The sequence below is a fragment of the Pinus tabuliformis genome, chromosome 3_2 (assembly GCF_031772625.1).
Source record: "Pinus tabuliformis cultivar Carrire ecotype Pingquan chromosome 3_2, CPIR1, whole genome shotgun sequence".
In the NCBI taxonomy this organism is placed as follows: Eukaryota; Viridiplantae; Streptophyta; class Pinopsida; order Pinales; family Pinaceae; genus Pinus; species Pinus tabuliformis.
In genome coordinates, this window is record NC_142302.1 from 1,072,709,440 (window position 1) to 1,072,726,364 (window position 16,925).

A 16,925-nucleotide genomic window follows, 5' to 3' on the forward strand; every position below is an offset into this window, starting at 1 on the left:
CAGTGATCCAGAAGAACCTATAGGTGAACCTCCTGAGATATACGAAGATCCTATAGCAGAAGAAGAATTAGAAACCATCCCATCTGGACCTATGGCTGACAATAGAAGAGAAGATGAGAGAATAGAAGGTGCCTTCCCCATCCGAGAGACCAATGGAGACATGAAAATGAAAAACATTAGTCCCTCCGCTCTGCCTCACTTCCATGGACTGACTACTGAAGATCCTGATACCTTCCTGTTTGAGTTTGTTGTCCTTTGTAAAACCTATGACTATACTGAAGATGAGCAGAAGCTGAAACTCTTCCCTTCAACTCTTAAGGATGCAGCAATACGCTGGTTCATGGGCTTACCTGGGAATAGTATCACCACTTGGGCTCAGATGCAGCAAGCTTTCAATACCAAGTACCGGGACTACTGTAGGTCCAAGGAAACCAAGGGAGAAATCTTTCGGATGACCATGGGAAATGATGAGTCATTAGAGGATTGTGAGGAGAGGTTCCAACTTAGCTACAAGCAGGCCAGGTGCACACTTGACCCTGAATCCCTCAAGTTGGTCCTGCTCTGAGGAGTCCCTGAAGACCTTTTAGATACCCTTCACATGCTAGCTGGGGGAGATATTTACCAGCTGCCTTATGAGGACATCAAGGCTGTGTTCAGAAACCACTCTAGGGCAGCCCGAAAACGAGGTAGAGGAAACCCTCTCTCAGCTGGTATTCCTTTCTCCAAGCATGAGTTTGCAAATCAATTAGAAGATCTTAAGAGTGAGGTGAGACAGACCATTGCCATGCAACTGGACACATTCAGGATCTAGCAGAAGAAGGAAGAAGCTGAGAGGACCTTGGCTATCTTCTGCCCTAGATGTACAAGGAGACACCCTAAGAACGAATGCCCATTGCATTCGGTTGACGTGTGCTTCGTTTGTGAGGAGGACCATCCCACAAATCAATGTCCAACCTTACCTAGGTTTAAAGCTATGTACCAAGGGACAGAAGCTCCCACTGAACCTCTCTATTACCTCAACCAAAGGAGGCCACAAGGACCTAGACCTTACCAGCAGGGGATGCAAGGGGTACCTCAAGCTTATTACAGCCCCAACCAATCGACTCCTATGCCTTCCTGGGGTCCCCCTGCTCATCCTTCCTGGTTTATGCCTCCTCCATGGTCTTATCCACCTCAGTACCCTACTCAGCCCACTAATCATTCATATCATTCACATGCCCAGCCACAGCCTCAGTGGAATGCACCTCAGTCGGGGTGGAGGCCCCAGTACAACACTCCTCCCGCCATTTTGCCTCCACCACCAGTTCAACCTCAGCCATTACCGCCTGCTCCTCCAAGGCAACCTCAAATGCCTGCTCAACCGAACCTGAACCCCAACAATAGACAGGCCCAGCAGGTATACACTGGGGAAACATCATGTCCTACCTATGCTGTGGAGATCCAGGAGATCAATCTTCGATCTGGAAAGACTCTTCCAGATCGCCAACCGCCTCCCCCAGAGGACGAGGAGGATAAACAGGAAAGTGAACCAAAGGCTATTCCACCCTTTCCTGAGAGACTAACAGCCACCACACAACCCAACCCAGAGGAGGATGAGCTTCTAGGAGAGCTCAAGCAGTTGTGTGTGAAAATACCACTTCTCCAAGCCATCAAGGATGTGCCAATATACAACAAACTAGTTAAGGAAAAGTGTTTTAAACACCCACGCAGGCGAAAGAGAGATGCTTCAACCATCAATGTCTTAGGACAACTGTCTGACCTTATGTTAGGACAAGTCATCTGCCCAAAGTACCTAGATCCTGGAAGTCCTGTAGTAGATGTCCACATCAATGGCACCATCATACCTCACACCTTGATTGATCTGGGGGCTGCCATTAATGTGATGACCAGGGATACCATGCTCAAACTCAATCTTCAGGGTTCCTTGAGGAAGACCTCGACAGTACTGCAACTAGCAGATCGCTCCACTGTGACTCCCGAAGGGATTGTGGAGGATGTCTTGGTCTCTGTCGACTCTTGGGAATACCCTGCAGATTTCTTGGTTCTGCAACCCAAGGCAAAGCTTACTGGATATCCTCTCATTTTGGAAAGGCCTTGGTTAGCCACTGCAGATGCTTACATCAGTTGCCGTGCAGGAAACATGACCATCAAAAACGGTCCTATGTCCAAGCAGCTAGTCCTATATCCTCCTGCCCAACCCTCCTTAGAGCATGACTTACCACTGTGGTTGGAGGAAGGAGAAGAGGATGAGGTGTACGCAGCACCTTTGTGCACCCTAGATACCACTAGAAGAGACCCCCCAACCGAGGATGACTTGATTGATACTTTGATCCAGAATCTACCTTCCAGTGCACTATCCTTAGAGAAATTGGTGGAGCACGCCCAAGCCAGCACCTTAGTGGACCTTTGTACCACCAACCCTGTTACTCCCAGAGTCAAGAATGTGGAGTTCGGCCTTGAGAGAACGTTAAATATCAGCTCCTCCCTATCTCCTTCCCAGGAAAAGGAGATGTGTAGCCTGTTGGCCAGTCATCTAGATGCTTTTGCTTGGAGCTATAAGGAGATGAAAGGAGTCCATCCCTCGGTCTGTACCCATCACATATACATCAAAGAGGGTTGTAAACTAGTTAGGCAACCTCAGAGGAGAATGAATCCAGCCCTTAAGGACATTGTCAAGGAAGAATTACAAAAACTGTTGGATGCCGGATTCATTTACCCCATCTCAGATAATGAATGGGTGTCCCCTCTGCTGTTGGTTCCCAAGAAAAATGGGAAGTGGAGAATCTGTGTGGACTACCGAGAACTGAACAAAGCTACCAAGAAAGACCATTTCCCTCTACCTTTCATAGATCAAGTGTTGGATGGACTGGCAGGAAAGAAGTTCTTCTCTTTCCTGGATGGGTTTAGCGGGTACAACCAAATCCAAATCAGCCCGGAAGACCAAGATAAGACCACCTTCACTTGTCCTTGGGGTACCTTTGCCTACCGAGTTCTTCCCTTTGGGCTATGCAATGCTCCTGCTACCTTCTAGAGAGCTGTCTTGAGCATCTTCTCGGAGTTGGTCCATGATGCAGTGGAAATCTATATGGATGACTTCACTCCTTATGGGTCCAACTTCCAGGAAGCATTGTCCAATCTAGGAAAGGTCCTAACCAAATGCATTGAGATGAACCTGTCCCTTAGTCCTGAAAAATGTGAATTCCTGATGACTGAAGGGACTGTGCTAGGCCATACCATTTCTTGCCAAGGGTTACAAGTGGATCCTAACAAAATTGCTCTCATCAAAAAGCTTCCACCTCCCCAAAAGGTAAGGGATGTCCGGAGTTTCTTAGGATTAGCAGGGTATTACCGGAGATTCATTAAAGACTTCAGCAAGCTAGCCTCACCATTGTTTGGTCTGTTGGCAAAAGATGTGGAGTTTAAATGGACTGGCGATTTTCAGAGAGCTTTGAATGAATTAAAGGACAAGTTGGTGTCAGCCCCAATCTTGAGAGGCCCAAACTGGGCCCTACCTTTCCACATCCACACTGATGCCTCAAACAAAGCCATAAGGGCAGCCTTAGGACAAGTTGAACAGAAACTTCCATATGCCATTTACTTTGTTAGCAAAAACTTGTCCAAAGCCGAGCTGAATTGCACTGTAACCGAGAAAGAATTCTTGGTTGTGGTCCATGCATTGAACAAGTTCCGACACTATATTACTGGCTATCAAACCTTTGTACATACGGATCATGCTGCAATTAGATATTTAATGAATAAACCAGATGTGAATGCTCGTATTATTAGATGGTTACTTTTGTTGCAGCAGTTTGATTTGACCATTGTTGACAAACCAGGTAAAGAAAATGTTGTTGCTGACTTTTTATCTAGATTGGATTTGTCTGCAGATGAGGATGGAACAGTGGATGACCAGATGCCCGATGAACATCTGTTTGCTATCTCAGTACTCTCTCCATGGTTTGCTGATATAGCAAACTACCTTGTTTCAACACAGTTCCCTCCGCACCTATCTTCAAGGGAGAAGAGCAGAATCATCAGAAAAAGTGCCTCATTTACTTGGATCGGGGGCAATCTGTTCAAGCTTGGCCCTGATCAGATCTTAAGGCGTTGTGTAAGGGAGGAGGAAGTCTTTGATATCCTCCTCACCTGTCATGATGGACCTTGTGGAGGACATTTTGCAGCAAAGAGGACTGCCTTCAAAATCCTGCAGGCAGGCTACTATTGGCCCACACTTCATCAAGATGTCAGAAGATATATCAGCCAATGTGACCGATGCCAAAGAATGGGGAAACCGACTCCAAGGGATGAGATGCCTCTCCAACCTCAAGTGACTCTTGAGCCATTTGAGAAGTGGGGTATGGATTTTGTGGGTCCAATCAACCCTCCTTCGAGGCAAAGGTCTTACATCATTGTGTGCACTGACTACCTGACAAAGTGGGCAGAGACTAAAGCAATCAAGGCAGCAACAAAAGAGAAGGTGGCCGAGTTCTTAAGAGAAAACATCTTCTACAAATTTGGCTACCCAAGAGAGCTGGTCACCGATCAAGGGAGCCAGTTCACATCCAACTTGATTGAAGACCTACTAGCTCACCACAAAATCAAGCATAGGACTTCCACCCCCTATCATCCACAAGCAAATGGCCAAGTGGAAGTCACCAACAGAGCATTGGAAGGGATTTTGACTAAGGTGGTGAGCAGCAGTAGGAAAGATTGGACAGATCACCTCGTTGAGGCCACATGGGCTTACAACACCACCTGGAAGACCACCACCGGCTTCACACCTTATGAGCTGGTCTATGGGAAGAAAGATTTGTTGTCCATTGAGTTTGAGTACAACACTTTGAGGATGGCAGCTCAGCTAGATCTAGATCTCAGTCATGCACAACAAGAAAGGTTATTGCAGCTGAATGGACTGGACGAGCACCAGATGCAGGCCCTCCTTCACTCAGAAGTGGTTCAACTTCAGAGAAAGGTGTGGCATGACCAACACTTCCATGACAAGCAATTCCAGCCGGGAGATTGGGCCTTGTTGTATGACTCCAGATACAAAGATTTCAAGGGGAAGCTGAGAACTAGATGGCTAGGACCATATGCAGTGGAAAAATGCCATGACAATGGATCTGTTCTTATTCGAACCATTGATGAGGAGGCCATCCCCATGCTTGTCAATGGGCATCTATTGAATATCTACAGGAAGCCTCTCTCAAGACAAGAATTCATCACAACTATGGAGAAATCAGTGTTGGTCATAGAGAAGGGTTCTGCCTCTGCTTTGGGCATACCCTAAAAGATTTAAAAAAAAATAAATAAAAAATAAAAAATAAAAAAATAAAAAATAAAAAAAATAATAATAAAGATCCTTGGTTGAAAACCTTTCTGAGGCTCCCAAGGCAGGTGGTAGGGGTGAAAACCTCATTGAGGCACCCCTATTGTCTTTCAAAAAAAAAAAGAGATTTGAAAAGATCCTTGAGTGAAAACCTCTCTGAGGCACTTAAGGCAGATGGCAAGGGTGAAAACCTCATTAAGGCGCCCCTGTTATCTTTCAAAAAAAGAAAAAAAGAAAAAAAAAGAAAAAAAAGCAATAAGCAAAAAGATAGGGACATCAAGTTCATAATGTGAAAATGCATGCAAGTTGCAGGTGTTCTATGAAGAAGAGGAGGTCTTAATGCAAAGCCAAAGATCCTTATCATGCTGCCAGGAGACCTCACCAGCACCTCCTCCAAGAATACTCATTTCCTCCAAGGTATGTGCACAATTTCATCATGGCAGACTTTCTATAGGAAGATGCAGACTTTCTACAGGAAGGTGCAGACTTTCTACAGGAAGGTGCAGACTTTCTACAGGAAACGCAACTTTTCTACAGGAAGTTCTGTGTGTCTACAGGAAACTTCCTGTAGAAGTTTGGGACGGGCCAGAATTCATTTTATGAGGAGATCTAACGACCAAGGGTCGGTTTGGATGCATGCAAGCTACTGTTGTCACCCTTATACATTGTTGTCACCTCTTTCTACCATCCCTGTCGACATGCAACCAAGTTACCTGCACCATCAAAGCAGATCATTGAGTTATCACGAGAAAGCAATTCTTGAGATGAAAAAACGCTGAGATGTCATACCATATCCATCTCGGCCATCCATGAGCTCTGTGAACGTGATCGTGGGGCCATTGCCTTCGTCGTGCAGCATGCACCCGAGGAGGAAGAAATTGTTACAGGACATCCTGTAGGAGTCCCGTAACAGTTAAGCCCGCTAGAGTGCACACCATATACAAGGGAAACGCGGGCGCATGCAGCTGAAGCATCCAATCCATCGTCAGCGGCCTATGAATGTGAACCTCTGGGCCTGTGCAAATCAAGCAACAGCAACCAAATCCACTCATCGTCGTCCAAGAGCCTGAACAATCGTGTTGCGGTCGCACAGGTAAGTGTCTCGACCCTTTCTTCCGATGAATTGCATGAATTTTACTTCGAAAATGTTTGCAAAGTGTGAAATGGATGGGTTGAGCGGTTGTATGGTCAATCGATTGGCCACGTCGACCAGTCAGCTGGTCGAGCTGGATGTGTGAATGGTGGTCGTGGAAAAAACAGGCAGTGGACACGTGAGAACCGTCCACTCGGGGAGAAACGAGTTCTAATGAGAATGGCGGCGGCGGATCTGCGGGAATGATGCAGCAGTAAGTAAACTTGCAGAAGAATGATGGTGTGACGTCACCCAACGGTCCGGCAGGGACAGCTCACCCCCGCGCCATGGATTCCGCTGATTCAAATCTAATCGGCTAGATTATCAACCTCATGCATTTATCATTCACCGTTTGCGACTCGAGTAATCATCCGGATCCCTCTACAGTTCGATACTCCGAGTCTTTGGCCATCAGAACGCCTGTGAAGCTACAGCAAGAGCGCAGACCCACTGCAGTATCCCCGGAAATCGCGCGCTGCTCCTACAGGAAAGCTGTTTCTACAGGAAGTCGGGTTCCTCACGTCAAAAGGTGGTAGATTAAAAAGGTAAGCCTGAACTCTCCATGCAATTGGTTTTTGAAGGTGGCAGAATCGTCGTCTACAGTCTGGTCGAAGAAAAATTGTTGCAATTGTTGTTTGCCGTGCATGAACTGTCGTCCTACAGGATGTCAGTATAATTAGCTATGTTAAAGGTTTGCAGGGGGTAAGCTTTGTGAATTATGTGCATGACAGAGGCGTAATCCTACGCTCTGTCCCAGTAGACCGAATTTCTTTCCCATTTGCCACCTCCAGCTAACACAGCAGTTTTTCACCATGCCGAGTGGGTTCATCAGAAGGGAGCCCACTGATTCAACGAAATTAAGAGAAAATGCTGAGGTGGTGGAGCTCTTCACATGAGCACAATGGATATCCTTCTGTGACAAATTGCAGGGCTATGATGACGAAGTGGCAGAAGAGTTTTTGCAAGCTCTGAGGCCGAAATCTAAAACATTGGCCACTGTTACCTTCAGGGGTCTGAGCCTCAAACTCACCCCACAATTCATCAGCCGAGTTACGGAGCTCCTAATGGGATTACCATGGGATGAAGAAGAAAGGAAATTGAGCCAACAAGCTAAGAAAGAATTCTTTCCACCAGAGGAGGAATTCTCAGAAGACAAAAATGGGGTTCGTAGAACCAGTTTACTGGCACCATGGAATGAAGTGAGCCTGCAAATTATGAAGTACATCACCTGCAAAGGCCGTTTTAGCATTGTATATGGGTACCACTTTCGGTTACTCAATGAATTACGGCACCAGATGGAGCTACCTATAGAAAACAAACTCAGTCTCTCTTACTTTCTACTACAGTCTCTGATTGAGTGTGCAACCAAGCTGAAAGAAGGCATACCAGACCAGGTAGCCCACCATGGATTGATCAAACTCCTCGTGGAGGATGCGCTCCACACGTACAAGGTTCCTCTCTCATGGGAAGACTTCAGGAATTTGACAAAGGACGGGGACATAAAGATGCTAACCGAAGAGCTCGGTTCTTCTAGCAGTGAGGAGAAGGAGTCAGTGGCCGCAGCAAAGAAAGAAAAAGGCCAAAAGACCCTGACCACAGAGCAGAAGAAAAAGCAAGAAAAGAAACAAGAGAAAAAGGATGACAAGGAGAAATATGACACACCCATCTTGACAGCAAGAGAGACAAGGTTGTAAGGCAGAGTGGACAAGGCAGAGAAGGTCCACATCAGCAAGAGTGCCTCGACAGCGACCGCAACCAAGTCAAAAAGCAAAACCCATGCAGCAAAGCAGACCAAGGCGGCGACACCTGTTTCTACAGGAAAGTCGAAACCGGCTTCTACAGGAAGCCTGAAAATTATTGAAAAAGGGTCTTCTACAGGAAGCCCGAAAATTACTAAAACAGGGTCTTCTACAGGAAGACCGAAATTGACTAAAACAGGGTCTTCTACAGGAAGCCCTGAAAAAGTGAAACCCAAGGAGAAGAAAGCTGAGATTCATGAAAGGGAGGCAGCATCTGTGCTCGCCGGCCTCAGCACACCTCCTAAGCCAAAGGAGAAGAGGAAGAGGGAGACCCCTCTATACTTTAAAGCTCGAAGAAGTGTGAGAATAAAGACGGGCAAGCCACAGCCTCCGTCCAGCAGCACGATCATCATTGAAGATGCCCCTACTTCACCCAAGGAAAGGTCCCCCTCGAGGATATCAGTCACCTATGAGAGGGGAAGCCCGAAGAAAACTACGTGGCAAGAAAGAGTAGACCAATTGACTGAAAAAGCTCGGCTACAGGATGCTGAAAATGCTCTACAAGAAACCTTAGCCAAGCTTAAAGAAACTGAGGAAATGGAAGGAGAAGCACCCTTATCACCACCAAGGGAGGGTGAAGTAGAGCCACCAAAGGAAATGGAGAAAGAACATATACCAGAGCCCAGCCCTCAGCCAAGTCTAAGTTCATATTACAACTTTTTAGAGGCTGGCAAAATTATACCTCAGAAATTTACTGTGCCACTGTTTTTTGCATTAGAGGAAGAAAGAGTCCGTACGCACACGTGGATGAAGATAGCCAAGTCAAAGGGTGTGGCGGACATAGGTCCCTTACAGGAGCAGCTCAAGGAGGCCAGAAGTGAATTTTCCATGGCCAAACACGTGGCAAATTTCTAACGTGTGTTTCTACAGGAAGAAAACCAGAAGCTGAGATTGCAGCTACAGGAGCTGAGGGCAGGGACAGGTACACCCTCCAAGGACACCACAGAGGAACAGAAAGGTAAAAAGGAACTGAACACCGGTCTTAGGGAGCCAACCACACTTCTACAGGAAGCAGAACAGCAAGCACAAATTGAGGTGCAAGCTCTCAGAGAACAGCTGCAGCAGAAATAAGCACAATTGGCCTGCATGGCCAGCTGGGCCATGGATGCTATCCAATGCAGACAGCCAGCCAAATCCTATGGCTTGTACTTGAAAGACCAATGGCTGCAATTTCAGATCAATACATTGGCGCAAAGAGGTATCTCTCAGCTCCAAGACCCACAACACTTCACTGAAGTTTGCAGTACTAGCTCATCAGAGGATAGGGCCAAATTAGCGGAGTTCTACCTCCATAATCTGGCCCTGCCTAATGAAGTTTCATGGGATCCCAATACGGCCTTGGGAGATATGCAATTATTGGCATTTGCCTCATGGCTGAACCATGAGGAAAAAAGAGTAGCAGAAGCCAAGGCAATTATGAACCGAGAGCTGAACGAGCCTTTGCTCATCAGACCAGAACCAGGGGATCCAGTTGCACTAATCTCGGCACACCAACATTTGTCATCTGACCCTCAAGCTTCATTAAGTTATATGGATAAACAGGCCCAAGCCATAGCTCATTTTGAGGACATGGAAAGACTGTTAGGAGACAACGCTGTCCAAACATGCACACGCAGATGGAATACATTGGCACACAGTCTGAAAATCTGAGAGTATCATACCCCAACTCGGATGAGGGAAGCTCTGGTAAGGGTAGCCCTCTATAAGAAATCCATGCAAAACCTCCAGGCCAGCTGGATTGGCCTTAAACTCAGCCCACCACTGCTGCTAGGATTGATGGAAGGCAGCATAGAGACAGATGATAATGAATAGTGGGAAGAGGTAGACAGAAGGGCTGGGTTTCATATCAGCAAGGAGGATACTACTACAGAGGCTTGGGATGTAAGGGTAGCAATAAAGGCAATGAATGATGAAGAGTTGGACTAGTTGCTCAAGGATGAGCAAATATTTTAGCTGGGGGGTGATGATGAGCCCCAAATTTTGGTAACAATTTGGGCTCATTTGGCCTACTTACCTTGCTCAACCCTTCATTTTTTATCACTCATGCATCATTTCTTAGTATATTCGTGTTATTTGTAGGAAGAAGGGCAGTCATTATGCCTATGTGGCTAATACATGATGATTTCAGGTTTTTTGGCATTAAATGGAGCAAAGACCACGCAAATGGAGACAAGGAGATAGCCAAGGTGGCATTGCGGGTTTATAGAGAGGTTGTCCACAGCCTTGAATGACTTCCCTCGTGATCTCCACCCCAACTCCGAGCTCCAATAGCTAGCACCACCGAGCTAGAAGGCAGCCAACGGATTCTACAGGAACAGCAGTTCACTTTCAGTTGGACAGCCAAGCTCCACTAATTGAGGAGGCCAGCTTGGCCCTCATCATGTATAAATATTAAGGTTGTTTCCTTCGATGAGGCTCTTGAACTTTTTTTATATACTTTGGATTACGAGCTGTAGCTCTGTTTTTGCTCTTTGTAAGCCAATTTTGGCATGTTGTTAGACTCATGATTATGATATTTTAATAAAGGCAGTCAGATTTGGATTCGATTCTGAGTTCTTAGGGGAGCTATAGCTCTCAGGTTAGGGCCCAACCTGAGAGCAATAGACCTCCTTCCCTTTGTATTGTTACTTTTTTTCATTGCATTTCTTTCCTTTACTTGCACTTGAAAAACACAGTTTGTTGAGTTGACTGTTTCGGTTTGGTTATGTAGGTTAGTTTCATGAATGCAGTTGTTTCATTAGTTCAGAATTAGCGTAGGGAGATTGAAGTTAAGTTGAGTTCAAAAAGGTTGAATGCATGCTCGCTTTCACCTCTGTTTGGGGACCGGAAGTGTAGACCGTGCCAACTGCCAAAAAAACACTGTTTTAACATATGCATGCAAGTATTGTTGTAATGTTCTCGATTGAAGAGTTGTCCATGTGATTTTATCTTGAGTAATGACTCTTTGGTTCAGTATCATGCACGAATTCCTTTCAACTTACGTTGTTGTTCTTTGATTCCTAATAAAATAGTTAGAATAGGTTGGTGAACTTTCATTTACATGCAAGATAAGGGTGATTTGTTTCATTTACACTGCGCAGCACCACTTCATCATGTTCTTATCCTTATGAACCCTAAGCCACCTACTCATCCTCTGTTGATCTCATTTGCCTTCCAAACCTTCTACTGTCCACGTTGCTCAATCTTTTTGACCTTCGACTACTCTACCCTTCTATCAACCAACCAGCTCTATCCACGCTCTCCCCATCTCATCTCTCTGTCCATAGGTCATCTCAAGCTCCTCTTCCATCTTACCCATCCATCCATACAGTTCCTTCACTCCTCCATCACCTAAAACTCCGACTGTAGGACATCCTGTAGAAGTTAGCAGACATCCTGTAGAAATCCCAAGTTTCATGTAGGATCCCCTGCAGACATCCTGTAGAAGCCTGCGAACATGGTTGCCGAGCGCCTGAACGTTGTGGACTTCTGTGGAATGATGTGAAGGATCCCCTGGAACCTCTCAAAGCCCTCCTAACCATTCCCAAGCCTTCCTTCCCTTCGAACTACCCCTGCACAGTCAATGCCCAGTAAGAAGCACAATCACAATAACTCCACCCACTTGAGCAAAAATACAAGAATGTGTTCTCTTCAATGAAAGTAGTTTAAATTCATGCATCTCATCTCACTAGAAGTAATGGCATCATTTCTAGAAGTTTGCACTCCCACCATTGCATCATAGAGATTAAACTAGTCAGATTAGGGTTTACTAGGGTTTCCCTGTTTGGTTGGTTTTCAGTTCATTCTTGCAAAATAGGTTAATTTCCTTTGAGATAGCCTTCGTCCATCATTTAGAAAGCTTCTTCTGAGAACATATAGAAGTTTGCTTGAGCCCTAGCGGACTTGTGCCAGCTGACCAGGTGACAGCTGCGACAAGAGCTAGTACTTGTGCATACAGCACCGTCGCTTCCAAGTTTGTTACAAACTACCGGGTTGATAAAATTAGAGAGAGGAAGCTCCAGGAGTTGTAGCAATATTGCTACAATACTGGAGCCCACCACTCCCCCTGAACCTGTTCCACCTTGTTTACTGTCAGATCTGATCATGCATATATCAGCAAGAAGTATCAAGGCATCATCATCAACAAGTTAGGATCAAGTATCAAGACATTTCCACACATCATCAACAGATTGTAACCATTATCAAATAGAGCAAGTAATGGACTGAATCATATCAGACCCTTTTCCTGAGCCTATCCCACTGCTTTTCTCAAACGCGACTGTGCACTATCTAACTCACGTATATACGCGACTTCCCTTTATGAACTTTGCATATGAGATTTAGGATACTGAATTTTTACACTTTCAGCTCCCCCTGAGTCTGTTATGTCTGTATATGGTGTTGTGCCACATCTTTCTGACTGTACTTCCTTCTTCTTCCATATCTTCAAGTGTGATGATGTTTTCTCCTTTTGGTGTGGTTCTCGTACCTTGTTCCTACATTCCTTTGCTATATGTCCAAGCTTGTTACATGCATAACATCTCATATGTTTCATATTCTTCCTGTAGCAATCAACAGCTTTGTGACCAAACATATTGCAAGAAAACAATATCCCTTAAAGTACCTGGAATGTGATGATCTTTCTGTGTGATGGTCTTGAACCATTCTTCTTTTGCATCTAGCTACAACACGTCCAAGACTATGACATACATAACATTCAACATTATTCATCAGAGGAGTAAAAGATTTTCTTTGAAGAATTTCTTTCCTTGGTTGTTGATGGGGTTGACCTCTCATCTCCATGTTGAGCATTTCAGATTTTGCATTGGAGTCCCTTGTCTTACTTTGTGAACTAGATTCTTCTTCAATAGATCCATGAAAACCAAGACCTGTTTTGATAGCAGGAGACCTTTGACTATTAAGAATATCATCCAAGATCTTAGTACTATCTTGAAATCGTAAGAGCTTATCCTTTTCTTCTAAGTTATCTTTAAGAATATTTACCTCAACTTGATGTTTCTCTTCCTTTTCAAGATACTGCTTCTTCATGTTTTCTTCAGCTTTTCTTCCTTCTTCCAACTGATGTCTTAACTCACGAACTTCGTTTTCTTGTTTTTCAAGAGCTTGGAGTAGATCTTTATTTTTCTTCATTGATTCTTCAAGATCTTCCTTTAGAGAGAGGATCATAGCTTCAAGCCTTTCATAGTAACTGGATCTTTCTCTGAGTTTCTTGATTGTTATGCTCCTTTCATTGACTTCATTTGTTAGTGATGTCACCTCATCCTGCAACTTTTGACATTGATCTTCCTTGTCCTTGAATAACTTCCTTACCTTGTTCCCTTCCTCTAGTTGAGATTTTAGTTTGTTAGCTTCTTCTTTGAAGGTACATTCCCTTTTGTTCAACAGATCTTGTTGATCTCTAATTTTGTATGTAAGCCTTTTAAATTCTGCCTATATTTGATATCTTTCTTGCTCACCCATAAGAGCAACTTTAGTTGTTTCATTATCACTTTCATCATCTTCAAATGGATAGATAAGTGTATCACCAGAGGATAAAAAATTCATACCTGATAGTTCTTCATTCTGAAGTGATTCTGAATCTGAAGTGCTTCTTCCACATATTCCCCAATCAATTCTTCCACTGTCATAGCTCTTCTGAGATGTCTTCTTCTTCTTAGGCGCTTTCTTCTTAAGCTTCTTTCCCATTGTTCTACAGATATCCTCCAAGCGATCAAGCTTCTACCAAAGGACCTGCTCTGATTCCAATTGTTGGAAATAATACTGAGAGGGGGGGTGAATCAGTATTATCAAATCAATATAACTTTTTCATTTCCATATTCAGATCCTACTTCCACAGCTATGATTAACGCAACCAGTGAATATCCAGTAAACTTATGATTCAGTTAGTTGATCCTTAATGATTGCATTAGAACATTATTAATGAATAGTAAACAGAAGTAGTAAAACAGAATAGATCATCACACACAAGAAGCACACATGAACACCATGATATAAAGTGGAAACCCAATGTGGGTGAAAACCACCTGTTGCAAGTCGACTCTATATTCTTTTAATAAGAACTTCCTTTTACAATATTTTGTACTGGTGCAGTCTTATACCAGTACACAGGCTTCTACCTGCAGAAGGTTTCAACCTTCTCTCATTCTCCAGACTCTCCTGGAAGGGAGCTACAACCCCCTTATCTCTTGTACTAGCCGATCCATTTACTAGTACGTAGGTGCAGGCCTACTGAAATTCTCCAACCTTTACTTGTTCTCTTAGCTCTTGTACTAGCTGATATACTAGTACGTAGGTGCCAACCTATAGAAGGCTATGACCTTCTCTTTCTTCCTCCAAGTACCACATTTCATACATTTTCAGACTGGATACTCATGGAGCACAACATCATAATCTGAAGGCCACGTTTCATGCAATTTTCATACTGGACCCATCAATATCATTGAAGCACACAATCAATCTCTAAATCACCCAATACTAAATCAACACTTTCACCAAAACCAACCTGCATTCAAATCTACAAGTTGTTCTATACATCGGTCATACCCAAATCATACCATTCATAAACATATGCCAATAATTCAAATCTAATTTATCAAACCAGATAATGATAAACATTTCAATCCTTAAGATCCCGATCCATCAAGTATCAAATAGATCTGCAATCAACCAACTTCCTTGTGCACAAACTGAATCAATATTTTCTCAAAACACAACAACCAAATATCAAATCAGAACCCTGAACACCACAGTAATAGACAAAAACTAGCTAAACCATATTTCAAGAAAATTCCGCAACTTCACCAATAGAAACTTGCGGATGTCTGCACTTCTTCTGTGTCGGTACTACACACCTCCACACCTGCTCCTGTTGCTCACATGCGCACCTCCGCACCTGCTCCTGCGGCTCACTTGTGCACCTCCGCACCTGCTCCTGCGGCTCACTTGTGCACCTCCGCACCTGCTCCTGTAGCTCTCCTGCGCACCTTCACACATGCGCCTACTGCTCACCTGCGCACCTGCTCCTACTGCTCTTCTAGGCACCTTTGCACATGCACCTACGGCTCACCTATGCACCTCCGCACCTGCTCCTGCAGCTCTCCTACGCACCTTCGCACATGCACCTACTGCTCACCTGCGCATCTCCGCACCTGCTCCCGCGACTCTCCTGCGCACCTTCGCACATCCGCCTGCTTCTCACCTGCGCACCTCCGCACATGCTCCTGCGGCTTGCCTGCGCACCTCCGGGTATAGATAATTTATCAATCTTCAATTGTACCCCAGACTATCAGATGTATAGATCTGATCATGCACCAAAGAGATCTCGACCCATTAGTAGATCCGTCTTGTAATGCTCAGGTTTCTCCTTGATTTGAATCCAGCTATCACTCACCAACCGATCACAAGTATTTCAGATCTCGCTCACCTTAAGATATTCAACCCATGAGTGCTCAGCCAAATGATCTCCTTTCGTTTTTATAGACAAGCCCTTACTCAAACCATGGACCAAAACCATAGAAAGCCAATACAAGGGACCCAAAACCGAGGTTCAATACTTTAGAAACAAAAACCACAGACCAAAACCATGGATCAAAAACGTCAGACTAAATACCATGGATCAATCATAAAATTTCCCACACGTGCGCTTTTCTCACATGAAAGTGCATGCTACTGAAGGTCCGCACTTTTTGTTCAGTACACCTGCGGATATGTCTGCACCTTTTGAATGGTGCACCTGCGTATGTACGCAACTGTGTCAAAAGGAAACTGTGGGCCTCATTTTCTTCCATTCTAAGAGCCTAAACTGTGATCTGCCTTCTTAGTAAGTTGCCATACTATTAGAGGGTTGCCATACTGTGAACTATCATCATAATAAGTTGTCATTGTACATTACATCTGAACTAAATGATTTGAGCTGCCCTACATCCCATGTATTTTGTCACATCTGATCTCTCTTCTGTAGATTCATCTAGTTATATATAAGTGAGATGTTCTGCTGCAATAGGGTTGCCATCAAGTACAATACATGCATCATAATGCCAACATGTAAAACATAGGTTCTAAAGGATTTGAGGGCTTGGATTAAAGCATAAGCTTGATTTTCAATAATTTCCTAATTAAGCTCGATATCCCTCATGAATTTACTAAATAAGGTTGTGGGTTGGTCATCACCATTTATATTCTTTTGTAAAAGTAAATCTGCTAGGGTTGTCTCTGATGCAAAAGAAAATATGCTAAAAGGGGAAGAGTAATCTGGACTAGCTAATGTAGGCACTTCAGATATAGCCTTTTTATCTGATCAAAAGCATATTTGGAAAAAATTATCCATTTCACTTCATTGTTCTTCTTTAACATATCAATTATGTCTTTTACTATCTCTGCATAATTAGGGATAAACCTTTTGAGAAAATTAATTTTCCCAAGGAAGGTTTGTATCTCCTTCTTGTTTCTAGGAAAAGATAGAGTTTGAATAGTTGAAACTCTCTTTGGATCAATGACAACTCCTTCCTTGGAGATAATATGCCCCAGTAATTTCCCTTCCTTTATAGCAAATAAAGACTTCTTTGGATTTATGGATATGCCATATTTTTTGCACCAGTCAAAAACCTTGATCAAGTGTTTTAAATGATTTTCATTAGAATCAGAGAAAATAGTTAAATCATCTAGATAA